General features: G+C 44.5%; 1 non-coding gene across 1 annotated transcript; it reads left to right on the forward strand.

Annotated features, from left to right (window-relative positions):
* The first annotated feature begins 13,148 nt into the window (after positions 1-13,148).
* LOC122018297 lies at positions 13,149-13,254 on the forward strand. The gene has a single exon (XR_006121716.1). It is a non-coding gene; the product is annotated as a small nucleolar RNA R71 (small nucleolar RNA).
* Positions 13,255-15,146: the final 1,892 nt, after the last annotated feature.

Here is a 15,146-nt window from a genome sequence, read left to right on the forward strand (position 1 = left end):
CCCACAATATCCATTCCCCATTGATCGAACGGACACGAAACGGCTGATGTCTTCATCTCCTCTGCCGGTCGGTGCTAGAAGTTGTGATACTTCTGGCATGAAAGGCACGTAGATACTGCCCGAGCGGCATCCATTTGTAAGGTCGGCCAAAAGTATCCAGCTAGTAGGATCTTTTTAGCTAGTGATCGTCCGCCCGGATGTCCTCCGCACGATCCTTGATGTACCTCTTGGAGGATGTAAGCCGAGTCCTCCGAGTTCATGCATTTCAGCAGCGGGCGAGAGAAAGCCTTCTTGTAGAGCTGATCGCCAATGAGTGTGAACCGACCGGCCCTCCTCCTGAGCAACTGAGCTTCATCCTGATCGGCCGGTGTGGCTCCCGAGCGGAGGAACTCTATGATAGGTGTCCTCCAGTCACTTGGAAACGTGAGGCCTTGCATCCGGTCGACGTGTGCCACCAGCAGTATTTTTTCAATTGGTTGCTGAATGGCGACCGGCGTTATTGAGCTTGCGAGTTTGGCTAACTCATCGGCCGCCTGGTTCTCCGTTCGGGGAATCTTCTGAATAAGCACCTCTCGGAAGGTAGCTTTGAGTTTTTCAAAGGCCTCCGCGTAGAGTTTAAGCCGAACGCTGTTGATTTCAAAGGTGCCGGAAAGTTACTGAGCGGCCAACTGTGAATCCGAATAAAGTGTCACTCGGCCGGCTCCCACATGCCGTGCTGCCTGCAATCCGGCTATAAGGGCCTCATACTCTGCTTCATTGTTGGTAGCTTTGTAATCTAGCCGGATGGATAGGTGCATCTTTTCTTCTTGAGATGAGAGTAGTAATATTCCGATCCCACTTCCGAGCCGAGTGGAAGACCCATCCATATATATTCTCCACGTAGCTTCTGGCTCTGGCCTTTGCACTTCGGTCACAAAATCAGCCAAGGATTGCGCTTTGATCGCCGAGCGTGGCTGATATTGGATGTCAAATTCACTGAGTTCTGCCGTCCACTTGATGAGCCGTCTGGATGCTTCTGGATTCAATAGTACTCTTCCTAGTGGACTGTTCGTCCGGACAATGATGGTGTCAGCCAAGAAATATGGTCGAAGGCGCCGAGCGGCTAGAACCAAAGCAAAGGCCAACTTCTCGAGCCCGGTGTAACGAGATTCATCATCTTTTAAAATGTGACTCAGAAAATACACCGGCTGCTCCTCGCCGCTGGACCTTACAAGTGCTGAGCCTACAGCATGCTCAGTTGACGACAGATAAATATAAAGTGACTCACCCCCGATCGGCTTGGCTAGTACAGGCAGAGAATTAAGATATGTCTTCAATTCTTCGAATGCTCGGTCACATTCTTCATCCCACTGGAACTTAGTAGCCTTGCGAAGGATCTTGAAGAATGGTAGGCTCCGGTCGGCGGTTTTGGCGATGAATCTGGACAATGCGGTTATCCGACTGGCCAACCGCTGTACTTCCCTTGTATTTCTTGGAGGCGGCATGTCTTGTAGAGCTTTCACCTTGCTAGGATTTGCTTCGATTCCCCGCTCGGTCACTATATACCCCAAGAAACGCCCTCCTTTTGCACCGAACAGGCACTTCTGGGGATTTAGCTTCACTCCGTATTTGCGTAGCGCTCGGAAGGTTTCTTCCATGTCCTTGAAGAGATCGGCCGCTCGGACGGATTTGATAAGAATGTCGTCCACATAGACTTCCAGATTCCGCCCGATCTGCTCCCTGAACACTTTGTTCATCAAACGCTGATAGGTGGCCCCAGCGTTCTTCAATCCGAACGGCATCACATTATAGCAATATGTGCCGTCAGCCGTTACGAAGCTTACTTTTTCTTGATCTTCCCGGGAGAGCGGCACTTGATGATATCCTTGGTAGGCGTCAAGCATGCAAATTAATTCGCAACTGGCCGTAGAGTCCACCAGCTGATCTATCCGGGGCAGGGGATAAAAATCTTTGGGGCATGCTTTGTTTAAGTCCCGAAAGTCGATGCAGACTCTCCACTTGCCGCCCGGCTTGGAGACCAATACTACGTTGGCCAGCCAGCTCGGGAACTGCACTTCGCGTATGTGGCCGGCCTCCAGAAGTTTCTCTACCTCCGCCCTGATGATGGCATTCTGCTCGGCACTGAAATCCCTTTTTCTTTGCTTCACTGGCCGAGCGTCCGGTCGGACATGCAACTCATGCTGCGCTAGGCTCGGCGAAATTCCAGGCAACTCATGTGTCGACCAGACGAAGACATCATGATTTCTTTGGAGGCATTGGATCAGTTCCTCCCTCTGCTCCTCCTCCAGATCAGAGGCGATAAAAGTCGTGGCCTCCGATCGGGTCGGATGGATCTGAACCTCCTCCTTTTCATCATAAATTAAAGCAGGAGGTTTCTCAGTTATGGCGTGTACCTCGATTCGGGGCGCCTTCCGAGCGGAACAGGCTTCTGCTCGGATCATCTCTATATAGCACCGCCGAGCTGCTAGCTGATCTCCCCGTACTTCTCCCACTTTGTCTTCCACGGGGAACTTGATCCTCTGATGGAAGGTTGAGACGACTGCTCGGAATTCGCTGAGCGCCGGTCGTCCCAAAATGACATTGTAGGACGAAGGGGAGTCGACCACCACGAAGTTTATTGTCCTGGTCCTCCTGAGCGGCTCTTCTCCCAGTGAGGTAGCCAGCCGGATCTGTCCGACTGGCTGAACTTCGTTGCCCGTAAAACCATAGAGCGGGGTTGTCATGGGTAACAGCTCGGCTCACTCAATTTGCATCTGATCGAACACCTTCTTGAATATGATGTTGACCGAGCTCCCTGTGTCAACGAATATGCGGTGAATAGTGTAATTTGCTATTACCGCTTTAATGAGCAGAGCGTCGTCGTGGGGCACTTCAACTCCTTCTAAGTCCCCAGGCCCGAAAGTGATTTCCGGTCCACTTGCATGCTCCTGGCTGCAACGACCGCGTGGATCTGGAGCTGCCGGACGCCCGCCTTTCTGGCTCGGTTGGAGTCTCCTCCGGTCGGCCCCCCAGCAATAACGTTGATCTCGCCTCGGGAAATGTTGCTTCTATTTTCCTCTTCCCGAGCGGACGGTCGAGACCGTTCTCTGGACGCTCGGCGATTCTCCTGTCTTGGAGATCGGTGCTGATCGGGCGTCTGTTGATGTCGCCTCTCGGTGCGAGTCCGGTCGGCTTCATGGGTCCTTTGTCTTCGGTCGACGGAAGGAGACCGTCGTTCGGCCTTCCTGGGCACGGGATTAGCCACGAAGGGAAGACTTCGACAATCCCTCGTGTTGTGTGTATCCGTCCGGTGGAAGGAGCAGAACATAGGGGTCCATCTCTTCTTTGGCTTGTTCCGAGCGGCGGCTACTTCTTGCACTTGGGACCTCACCCGAGGGGAGCGGATTGCTTCGGCCCTTGGTCCTCTAGGCGGTTGATGAGCGGCATGCTGTCTCCGTTCGGCCTGAATAGGCGCCCTCTCGGTTGGAGTTTCCTTTTTCCGGGCGGCTTGCGCTTCTTCCACGTTTATGTATTCGTTGGCCCGATGTAGCATGTGATCATAATCTCGGGGCGGCTTTCGGATGAGCGACCGGAAGAAGTCCCCATCCACTAGGCCTTGCGTGAAGGCATTCATCATGGTCTCCGATGTGGCCGTTGGAATATCCATTGCCACCTTGTTGAACCGCTGGATGTAAGTTCGAAGCGATTCTCTCGGCTCTTGCTTGATGGCGAACAAGCTGACACTTGTCTTCTGATAACGCCGACTGCTGGCGAAGTGATGGAGGAAGGCCGTTCGGAAGTCCTTGAAGCTTGTGATGGATCCGTCCGGCAGCCTCCGAAACCACCGTTGAGCCGATCCCGAGAGAGTGATAAGGAAGACTCGGCACTTTACTCCATCTGTGTATTGATGGAGTGTAGCCGTGTTATCAAACTTACCCAGATGATCATCGGGGTCTGTTGTTCCATTGTACTCGCCGATCGTCGGAGGCACGTAGTGCTTGGGCAGAGGATCTCGTAGAATAGCCTCCGAAAATTGGCGATTGATCCGCTCGGGGGATGAGTCCGCTCGGGGAGCTTTCCCCTTTCTGTCATCTCGTCTAGGCATTTCATCGGAAGAAGATCCTCTATCTCTCCGAGTCGGTACGGCTTCAGGGGTGCGAAATAAGGCCCGATGGAATGCGACGGTGGCTTGAGGTGTTTCTGCTCGGCCACCCGACGCAGATGTTGCTTGTTGCTCCGGCCGCTCGGCTGATGCTTTTTGTTTTTGCTCCACAAGCTTGGCGGCCCTCATCTCGACCAGAGCGTCGAGTTCTTCTGTTGAAAGCGCCACCGTGTGTTGTCGTCCAGCCTCGTCCATTGTTCTTGTTCAGATGCAGGAGCGTTCCCACAGACGGCGCCAATTTGATCCTGTCCGAACCAGGAGTCAACGGACACTGGGCACGTGGCGCTCCCTGCTGGATCCTCGAGTGCTCCGGTGAACCTGCAGCAAAACCGAGCCGGGAAGGGTGTCCCGGCGACGGCCCTCCGACGCTCAAGTCAGGCGAGGAATAACAAAAAAGGTGGCCTCAGGATGAAGACTCGCGTACCTCCGGTGAAGAAACGGAGACCTTATAAAGACCTCTCGAAGGAGCCTGGGCGCGCCAATCAAAGCCATCACCTGCTTTCGACCATGCCCAGGTATGGGTCTGTCAGAAGGACCATGCCCAGGTGTGGGTCTGTCAGAAAGACGTCCATAAGTCCATACCGCTACTATATCAACCTCTCCATGATGTGACGGCGAGATCTTCCATCGTGCACTCTTGTGTACGGCGTAATCATCATACATGCCTTTGCTGACATCCCATATCCTGAGCCGAACGAATAGGCCGCTCGGCTAACCTTCGTACCTCGCCCTTATCCTGGCCGAACGGACTACCCGCTTGGACCTTCGGTCCCAGCCGGGTAGACGCCCCGCTCGGCCATTCGGTTCTCCCGCCTTGGCGTCGGAAACCCCAGCCCATGACTGGGTTATCTTTGGTTCCGCTCGGACTTACTCCGCTGCTCGGCGCGGCCCTTAACTGCTTAGTCAGCCCTCCATCTGTCCTCAAGCTGAGACCCTTCAGGAAATGGGTCCCCCATTCTTACCGCCGGATCACATGTCATTAGGATAAATCTGGAAGTGCACTAGAACATCGTTGCCACTAGAGACGAAACCAAGGTCGAGGTGATGGCAACGACTACCCCCCTTAATTTTTTAGTACACGAGATATTGGGATATCCTCAACATAAACACACATCTTTCGCCTCTACCTCCAATATAAAATTCCTAACTCCGTCCCTAATTGCTACTCCACCCTAACCCGGGGACGAGTTTGATAAAAAATTTATTAACAAACATGGTTATTTGTGGACATTGTTGACGAAAATTATTCATAAATAATTCATAATCTTTATTCATAGACATTAAAAAGTTAAGCACATATTTGTTTAAATTTGTTCATTTAATTTAATAGGTTGTATAACTTTATTCATTTAATTGATATTGTATATATTAAATAAATGTAAACAAGCTTTGCCCCCGGGGCTACAGTGCAACAGTTAGACTTGCAGGATCGTAAAGCACTAGAGGGGATGAATAGCGCGAGTCACTTTTTCATTTTTTGTAAAGATCAAGAATACGTAATGGAAAATAAAGAGAGAAAAGCAAACACTAACATAAGTTGGTTTTACTTGGTTCAGACCCTTCAACGACTCATATTCCAAGACTTGCACTTGATTAGTGCTTTTATTGGGCAATCACTATATGCTTGAATGATTATACATATTTAAGTAGAAAGCAAATAAGTAAAATATACCGACAACAAGTAAAGCAGTAACTTGAGTGTTGGTTATCGGAGTAGCTTTTCGATGTCATACAGATTTTCTCAGAGCAACTCGTGAGTACGAAAGTTAGAGCAATTTAATGTACATTTGTTGGTCGAAGTTATTGGACTGAGACGCACGTGAGAGGAGGGGGGGTGTGAATCATGTGATTTTCAAAAACTCATCTTTTTACGTTTTAAAACAAGAGTACGCAACGGAGAAAGAAATAGACAGAACTAGAAAAAGACACGACCACAAAGATTTACTTGGTTCGGAGCTTTCGATGACTCCTACTCCAAGACTCAGTTCCTACGGACTTATCGATGGACAATTCATTAAAAGCCACTTCCGGAACCGCGAGAAGAGGTGATCGAATACAAGAGATAGGGACAGTGTAACAACCTACACTTCCCCTTTTAAAAGCATTAATAAAAAGTGAAACACTTGATAAAATATTACCAATAATTAAGAGTGCTCGTGTGTTACTGTCGATCTGCGAGAGATGATCGGATGACTCAGAAGGGCAGCTTGGTGGCAAACATGCTTCTATGAAGTAACAACAGGAAGTTGTTACGCTCCGCAAGTGTACGGAAATGCCGCAAGTAATATAAAAGATTATCGTATCCACAGAGACTGGAATAAGCACTAGAAACGTCTCAATGCGAATTAGCTAAACAACTATCCAATCGTTTCAAAAGCAAAGTAAAGGTAAACAAATCTAATATTAGAGATCAACAAACAAGAGTTTAGTGTTTTGGGTTATGATAAAGGGAGATTCTAGGAGTTTCAGTTTCTTTGTAAGATTTCTTGAATGTAAATGGTTCACCAATTCTTATTCCTCAATTGCCAAACATGTAGAAAGTTGCCGGTTCCCTCTTGCAATAGACAACCGGCTAAGGACTGAGAAATGTATCTAAATAGGATTAATTAGACATGAACCTACGTTGTCCTTACACAGAAGCGCACCTATTACTATGCCTTCCTCGGATATCAACATAGAAGTCCACAACTTATTAATCTATAAAGATACAAGAAGCTAATCATAGAATCCATCCTACTCTCTTGGATATTCCTATTTCCTCTTCAAGATTATCTCTCAAACGTCCTTACACGGGCTTGCACCTGTCACGTGGATCCCTCGGATGATCGAGTGAGAGTTTATCTTTACCAAGTCCATAAGAAATCCAAACAATCAATCAAGAATGAGAATTATGCACAAACCACCATCAATCATTCAAGATCTAATTGATACAAGCAAGATAATGTCATTGAAACAAGAAAATGGCAAATCCATAAGAGATTACATCAATCCATCATACAAATACTCCCTTAATCCTAGAATACAAGATCTACTCCATGAATCGAGGAAGAAAACCCGAAAAAATAGAGATTACAAGCATTCCTTGAATCCCCAATCCAAGAAAACAAGAAGAGGGGGAAAGAGAAAACTTATCTACGAAGAAGCCTTGTCTTCGGATCCTATCCTCGCTCCGGAGCCGGAATCGCCAAGAACTCCCCTTGAATCGCCCAGAAATCCTCCCAAGAATGGGAGGGAACCACCAAATCTTGCCTTCTCCCAAAGGGGGAGAGATCCCCTTTCAATTCATGAAGAAGGGTTTAAATAGAGGAGGGAATCGGGCGCCACACGGCCCCGTGACACGGCCGTGTGAGATTCACACGGCCATGTCCAGTTCCCTCTCTGCCAAACCTGCACGGCCGTGTGACTCCACACGGCCAGAACCCTTCTGCTCTCTGGAAATGCTACACGACCGTGTGGTGCACACGGCCACAGCCTGCTTGGTCTCTGGAAGTCTCACACGGCCGTGTAGATCCACACGGCCATGTAAGGCTTCTGCTCTGGTTGGCTTCAAATCTTGACACGGCCGTGCGAGGTTCACACGGCCATGTCATCTTTCTCTTCTGTTGTGCCAAACTCCACACGGCCCGAGCTCCATACTAGTGCAGGGTCGTGTGAGGTACACGGCCCGGTGCTTTCTCCCTTCGTCTCCTCCAATGCATGCCCAAAGATGTAGATTCTTCACCAAATCGACTCCTGTGTACAGAAAATGCACAAAAAGCAGATCTCCGAACCAAAAGAGTAAATATGCTAAAAGGAAAGCTGGAAGTATAAAAAATGCATAGATCAAGCATGCTCAAAGTATGTAAATGTGCGTAAAAACATGCATAAAAGAGTATATAATCTACGCACATCACACCCCCAGACTTAAACCTTTGCTTGTCCTCAAGCAAAATGCTGTAGTCTAAATTCATATGTCCTACAACACATTCATAAAACCCAGTGCACTTTCCTAACTCTATCAAAAAGTTTCATTAACGAGCATGATCATGGAGACAAGTAAAGTATGGTTCAAGCATAAGAATCTTGTGCGCAGTGTAAAAGTAACTCAACACCCTTCAAGTTTCAATCCATGTCCTAGTCAAGTCGTCATCAAATTTGAATTCCTAATGTTTCCAGTGAAAGACAAGTAACCAGTGATAGACACTTACTTACCATTCACTTAGTTCATATTTCTCAACTAACCCAAGGTCTCAAAGGTGTGCTCAATCTCAAGAGAAGCTAAACAGTCATTTCCCCAGTAACCTAACTCGGTCTCAAAGGGGTGACTTGCTAGATTCCACTCATGACAACTGTTTTTTATATCCCTTATTGTTTTTTTATTTTTTATTTTTTTTTATAAGTGTTTGCATTGTGCAAAACTTATTCACAAATGTACTTTTAGCACACATGTTGGGATATTTTGATTTTTCCAAATGAGCTTTAATGAGTTGAGCCTCATCCAGTAACCAAAATGAAAGTTGAGAAATCACCATGGAAACCAAGTACTAAGCAAACAAGATGAATCATGACTATTTCAATGACATCAACTATTCAAGCATCAAGCACAAGTGTAGTGAAGATAAAATCCTTAAGGTTGAACCAAAACTAAAACTCATCACAATAAGATTCTTAGCTTATTAATGCTTCCCAAGATAGAAAAAAGAACTACACAAAGTTTACTAGTAGCATTATGCGAACATCATGAATCGAGACAATAATCGTGCTAACATTTCACTTGAATCCAAGAAAGCATATAAGTGAAGATTTGATGTTCTCAAAAAAAAAAAATTTGCCATGATTATTTCAAAAACAAGCAAAATAAAGCAACAAGCAATGAAAATAAGAACCAACATGAAAAACTAATCAAAAACTAAAAACTGAAAACCAAACTAAACAATACATGTAACCCCCCCAGACTTAAACTTTTCATCGTCCCGATGAAATCAGTATGGTGGAGGAGGTGGAGGTAGACGAGGGAAAGGAGGTCTACGACGTGGTTGGCCAATAGGAAAACTAGGAAAACCTGGAATCTCACCCAAGGATCTATGATACTCATATAAAGCATCAACTTGTTGGCTAGTAAGCGTCATATTCTGCATAAAATCTCTCATCCTAGCCTGATCAGTATCATAATCCTGCACAAACTCAGCCACTTGACCTTGAAAATTCCTCGTAAACTGAAAATAATTTTGTACCTCCCTAAAGTGATCATCAGATAAAGAGAAGCGCCCTTCCAACATTTTTCGTTGGGAATCTTGCTTCTCATGAAGTGATTCTAGAGACGTACGAAAATCTGAAAAATCAAACCTAGAAGATCCCGTGCCATATGCAAAAGAATGCCTAGCAGGCTCCATAAAACTAGAAGGCTGCGTATGTCCAGATGACGAGGGTTCATTATGTGGCTCAGTGTCTCCAGGTATAGAAGGGTTATCCTCAAAATCTAACTCAGAAATTACCCAATTAGCCTGGTTACGAATAGTAGTTCGTTCAGGAAAAGGAAGTGGTAAAGGAGAACCACTCCTCCTAGGGAACGCGAAACCATTCTCATCCCGAACGATCATTTTCATAGCAAGACATGTATCAATGTCAATCATGTCATTACCATGAATTATTTCCAACCCATCAACATCAAGATTTAAATTACAAGCTATTCGGGTAATCAAACCACCAAAAACAATTGATCCCGATGATGCCCTAGCTGATCTCAATAAGGTTTGAACAAAATGAAAACCAGAGTCAAATTCAACCTTATAAAGCATAGCCCATAAAGCATAAAGCTCTATCTTCTTAACCACCCCATCACTCTCTCCCCTACCAAAAATAGTTTTACTTATGACTCTATATAGATACCTAAAGATGGGGTTTTGCATATGGGAGGCCTTAGCTCTTGAAGGCTCATAAGGTTGATCTAACCCAGTTATTGCATTCCAAAAATGATTCCAATTAAACCTTGGATCAAACCTACGAGGACTACCGGTGGTTATTCCAAAACAAGAATTAAAGTCACTAAATGCCCATAGAAATTCTTGATTCATTAATCTAAAAGAGATTTTTCCAAAATAATCATCTTCATTAGTAAAATGGACATCCAATGAACTTAAAAATTCCAAAACAAGACGAGGATATGTAGGCAAATGTGTGTACATAATATCACTCCAATCCAAAAACCCAATCATCAAATCTACATCTTCCCTAATTCCAAGCATATCAAGAACAGTTGGGTCCATATATCTAGTACACACTATCTTTCTATTGACAAGAATTGCAAATCTAGTTACTTGATCATCATTTCTGAACACAATATTGAATTCATTGTCATTACCTTCGTTGCGTGAAGTCCTTTTGCCTTTGCCCTTCACTGGTTGTTTTCCTTTGTCTCTTGATGGCTCCTTCTCTTTGTCCCCACTAGATCCACCATCTCCTTTACGAAATCTCTTCAAAATATTGGATATCTTGATGAGTTTAGATAGGGGAAGAATTATCTAGAGTTGTGGAACTCAAAGAACAAAACTTCAAAGAACAAAAGTCCAAGTCTTAGAGAGGAGGAGAATCGGATCTAAAAGATCTTGAGAGATTAGAGAGGAGTTTTTAAGAAATTGGGAGAGAAAGATATGTTTTGGAGAGTTGGGGGTGTGCGGAACACGGCCAAGATCTGGCCGTGTGAGGTAGGAGGTAGACTTTAATAGTTCTCCTACACGGGCCGTGTAGATCTACACGGCCTCCCCATCTTACCTCTCGGGATTCCTTGCACGGGCCGTGTAGATCTACACGGCCTCCCCATCTTACCTCTCGGGATTCCTTGCACGGGCCGTGTAGATCCACACGGCCTCCCCCTCTTCCTTCTCTGGATTCCTCGCACGGCCGTGTCTGGGGCACGGCCTCTCCATCTTTCCTCTCGGGATTCTTTGCACGGCCGTGTCTATGACACGGCCTATACCTTTTTCTCCTCGGGAGATCCCACACGGCCGTGTCTGGATGACACGGCCCAAACACTTCCCTTCTCTGCAACCTTTGCCTGGCCGTGTATAGCACACGGCCTGACTCTATTTTGCACCTAACCTGAAAACAAAATCAAAAGAATGCATCAAACTAAAAGAAATTACAATACAAATCAAAACTAACTAAAAGAACCCTTGGGTTGCCTCCCAAGAAGCGCTTGTTTAAGGTCTTTAGCTCGACCAAACTTAATCATTCGCTCCTTTTCCTCGCCCTTGGAGGACAGATATACTTTTCGTTTCTGTTGGGAGATCTTCTCCCAACATCTTCCACCACATTGTCTCCTTCATTTGGTGGCCTTCCATGAGGATGGAAATTCCATTCCTCAAGTTTATAAATGCTTGTCCTGCTACAAGCATTTAAAAGAGACGAGACATGGTTAGAGATATTAGATAAATCATATTCCAGCTTTTCCTTACCAATTACCAAAGAAAGCTTATGATTTTTGACATCAATTATAGCTCCAGCTGTAGCAAGGAAAGGTCTTCCTAATATGATAGGAATCCTAGGGTCCTCTTCCATGTCCAACACGATAAAATCTGTGGGAATAACATTCCCATCCACCTCTACCGGCACATCCTCTATAATACCCAAAGGGTACCTGCAGGAATGATCGGTAAGTTGAAGTGACATAGTAGTAAGTTTAATGTTTTTGAGACCTAATTTATTACAAATTGAATAGGGAATGAGGCTAACACTCGCCCCCAAATCACAAAAAGCTTTTTCAAAAAATTCTTTTCCTATGTTGCAAGGAATATAAAAGCTCCCTGGGTCCTTCAGTTTTGGAGAAGTGTTCTTCTCAAAAATAGCACTACATTCCTCACTAAGCGCAATGGTCTCGACCTCTCCTCTTCTTCTCTTATTTGACATGAGATCCTTCAGAAATTTGGCAAATCTAGGCATTTGTAGAATAGCATCAATAAGAGGTACCTCTACACAAATTTCCTTAACCTTTTCTAGAAACTTGCCAAATTCTTCATCCTTCTTGAGCATTGTAAGTCTCTGAGGAAAAGGGACAGCTTTGCTCTGATGGTTCAGTGGAAGAGTCTCTTCAACCTCAATGGTACTCTCCTCATTAGCTTGAATCTGATTCGGTATAGGAGGAGGGAGCTCTTCTTCTTTTTGTATCCCTTTTGAAGCAGTCACTTGGGAGTCTCCCAAGGTCCGTCCGCTCCTAAGCTCAATCCTATTGCAATGCTCCATAGGATTCACATCAGGTTTTCCTGGAAGTTGTCCTGGTGCTCTGGATGATGAGGAAGCTAGTTGGGCAATTTGACTATCCTGAATCTTTTGATGCTTTTCAGAATTATCCATTCTCTGAATGAGCTTTGCTATATCTTGCTTCATTTCATTCTGAGTTGAGATAATTTCTTCAAGCATCATTTCAACATTTGACTTTGGTAAGCCTTGAGAAGATAGATGTTGAAAATTTTGTTGCCCAGCTTGAAAATTTGGTCTTGCCCCCATAGATGGTCCTTGATCTTGATTATTTCTGTAAGAAAAATTTGGATGACTCTTCCATCCAGGGTTATAAGTATTTGAGTATGGGTTGTTCTGCCTTTGATTGTAACTCATGATTGCATCACATTGTTCAAGTTGATTGATTTGTGCAGTGATAGCTCCCAATGGACATGAGTCATTTGAATGCTCTGAACTCCCACATACTTCACAAGATGTACTAATAGCATTGACCATATTAGCACTAGTCCCCATATTCTCAAATTTCTTTGTAAGAGCGTCCAATTTTGCAGACAAAAGAGTGACTGCATCTACATCAAACTTCCCTGATGCTTTAATTGTTGGGTTTACAGAAGAATAGCCACCACTTCTTTCATTTGCCCATTGATGATGATTTTGTGCTACACTTTCAATGATTTCTTCGGCTTCATCTAAGCTTTTGTTCATAAGTGCCCCTCCAGCAGCTGAATCAAGGGACACTTTGGTATGATAATTGATACCATTGTAAAAAGTGTGCAACACTAACCATCTTTCCAACCCATGATGTGGGCATTGTCTGAGCATACTATTATATCTATCTCATGCTTCAAAAAGAGATTCTGAGTCAGTTTGCTTGAAGCTTGCAATTAAATTTCTCATATGAGCTGTTTTGCTTGGTGGATAGAACTTATCAAGAAACTGTTGCTCACACTGCTCCCAAGTGGTGATGCTATTAGGGGCCAAAGAATTCAGCCATTGCTTTGCCCTATCTCTTAGAGAAAACCCAAATAATAATAATATAACTGCATCTGAAGGAACTCCATTCATTTTCATGGTACCACATATTTCATAAAAGACCTCTAAGTGTTGATTAGGGTCCTCATGAGGTCCTCCACCAAATTGGTTCTGCTGCACCATAGATATGATTGCGGGTTTGATCTCAAAGTTATTAGCTTCCACTGAAGGTCTTGAAATACTAGATCAAAAACCTCTCGCATAGGGTGCTGCATAATCCTTAAGTGGTCTATTTGCCATATTCAAATGTTCCTGTTCTTCAATTTGCCTTTGCAGAATTCTTCTTTTATGGAAAGTTCTATCAATCTCAGGGTCAAAAGGAAAGAATTCCCCTGCAAAGTTAGATCTTCGCATACACAAGAACAAGATAGCAGATAGCAATTCGACACAAAAAGAAAAATAGAAGAATCAAAAATGCAGAATTGAGTTTGTACAAAAAGAATTAACAAGGAGTGAAAGTTATACAAGAAAGTAAAAAAACAGAAATCTAATGATTAGTTACAACTATGCAATATGAAAGGAAAACAAATGTTATGTTTAGTCTAACTCAATTGATAATTCCTAATGTTATAGCGCAGTCCCCGGCAACGGCGCCAAAAACTTGTTACGCTCCGCAAGTGTACGGAAATGTCGCAAGTAATATAAAAGATTATCGTATCCACAGGGACTGGAATAAGCACTAGAAACGTCTCAATGCGAATTAGCTAAACAACTATCCAATCGTTTCAAAAGCAAAGTAAAGGTAAACAAATCTAATATTAGAGATCAATAAACAAGAGTTTAGTGTTTTGGGTTATGATAAAGGGAGATTCTAGGAGTTTCGGTTTCTTTGTAAGATTTCTTGAATGTAAATGGTTCACCAATTCTTATTCCTCAATTGCCAAACATGTAGAAAGTTGCCGGTTCCCTCTTGCAATAGACAACCGGCTAAGGACTGAGAAATGTATCTAAATAGGATTAATTAGACATGAACCTACGTTGTCCTTACACAGAAGCGCACCTATTACTATGCCTTCCTCGGATATCAACATAGAAGCCCACAACTTATTAATCTATAAAGATACAAGAAGCTAATCATAGAATCCATCCTACTCTCTTGAATATTCCTATTTCCTCTTCAAGATTATCTCTCAAACGTCCTTACACGGGCTTGCACCTGTCACGTGGATCCCTCGGATGATCGAGTGAGAGTTTATCTTTACCAAGTCCATAAGAAATCCAAACAATCAATCAAGAATGAGAATTATGCACAAACCACCATCAATCATTCAAGATCTAATTGATACAAGCAAGATAATGTCATTGAAACAAGAAAATGGCAAATCCATAAGAGATTACATCAATCCATCATACAAATACTCCCTTAATCCTAGAATACAAGATCTACTCCATGAATCGAGGAAGAAAACCCGAAAAAATAGAGATTACAAGCATTCCTTGAATCCCCAATCCAAGAAAACAAGAAGAGGGGAAAAGAGAAAACTTATCTACGAAGAAGCCTTGTCTTCGGATCCAATCCTCGCTCCGGAGCCGGAATCGCCAAGAACTCCCATTGAATCACCCAGAAATCCTCCCAAGAATGGGAGGAAACCACCAAATCTTGCCTTCTCCCAAAGGGGGAGAGATCCCCTTTCAATTCATGAAGAAGGGTTTAAATAGAGGAGGGAATCGGGCACCACAAGGCCCCGTGACACGGCCGTGTGAGATTCACACGGCCATGTCCAGTTCCCTCTCTGCCAAACCTGCACGGCCGTGTGAC

Source organism: Zingiber officinale, chromosome 8B (genome assembly GCF_018446385.1).
Source record: "Zingiber officinale cultivar Zhangliang chromosome 8B, Zo_v1.1, whole genome shotgun sequence".
Classification (NCBI taxonomy): domain Eukaryota; kingdom Viridiplantae; phylum Streptophyta; class Magnoliopsida; order Zingiberales; family Zingiberaceae; genus Zingiber; species Zingiber officinale.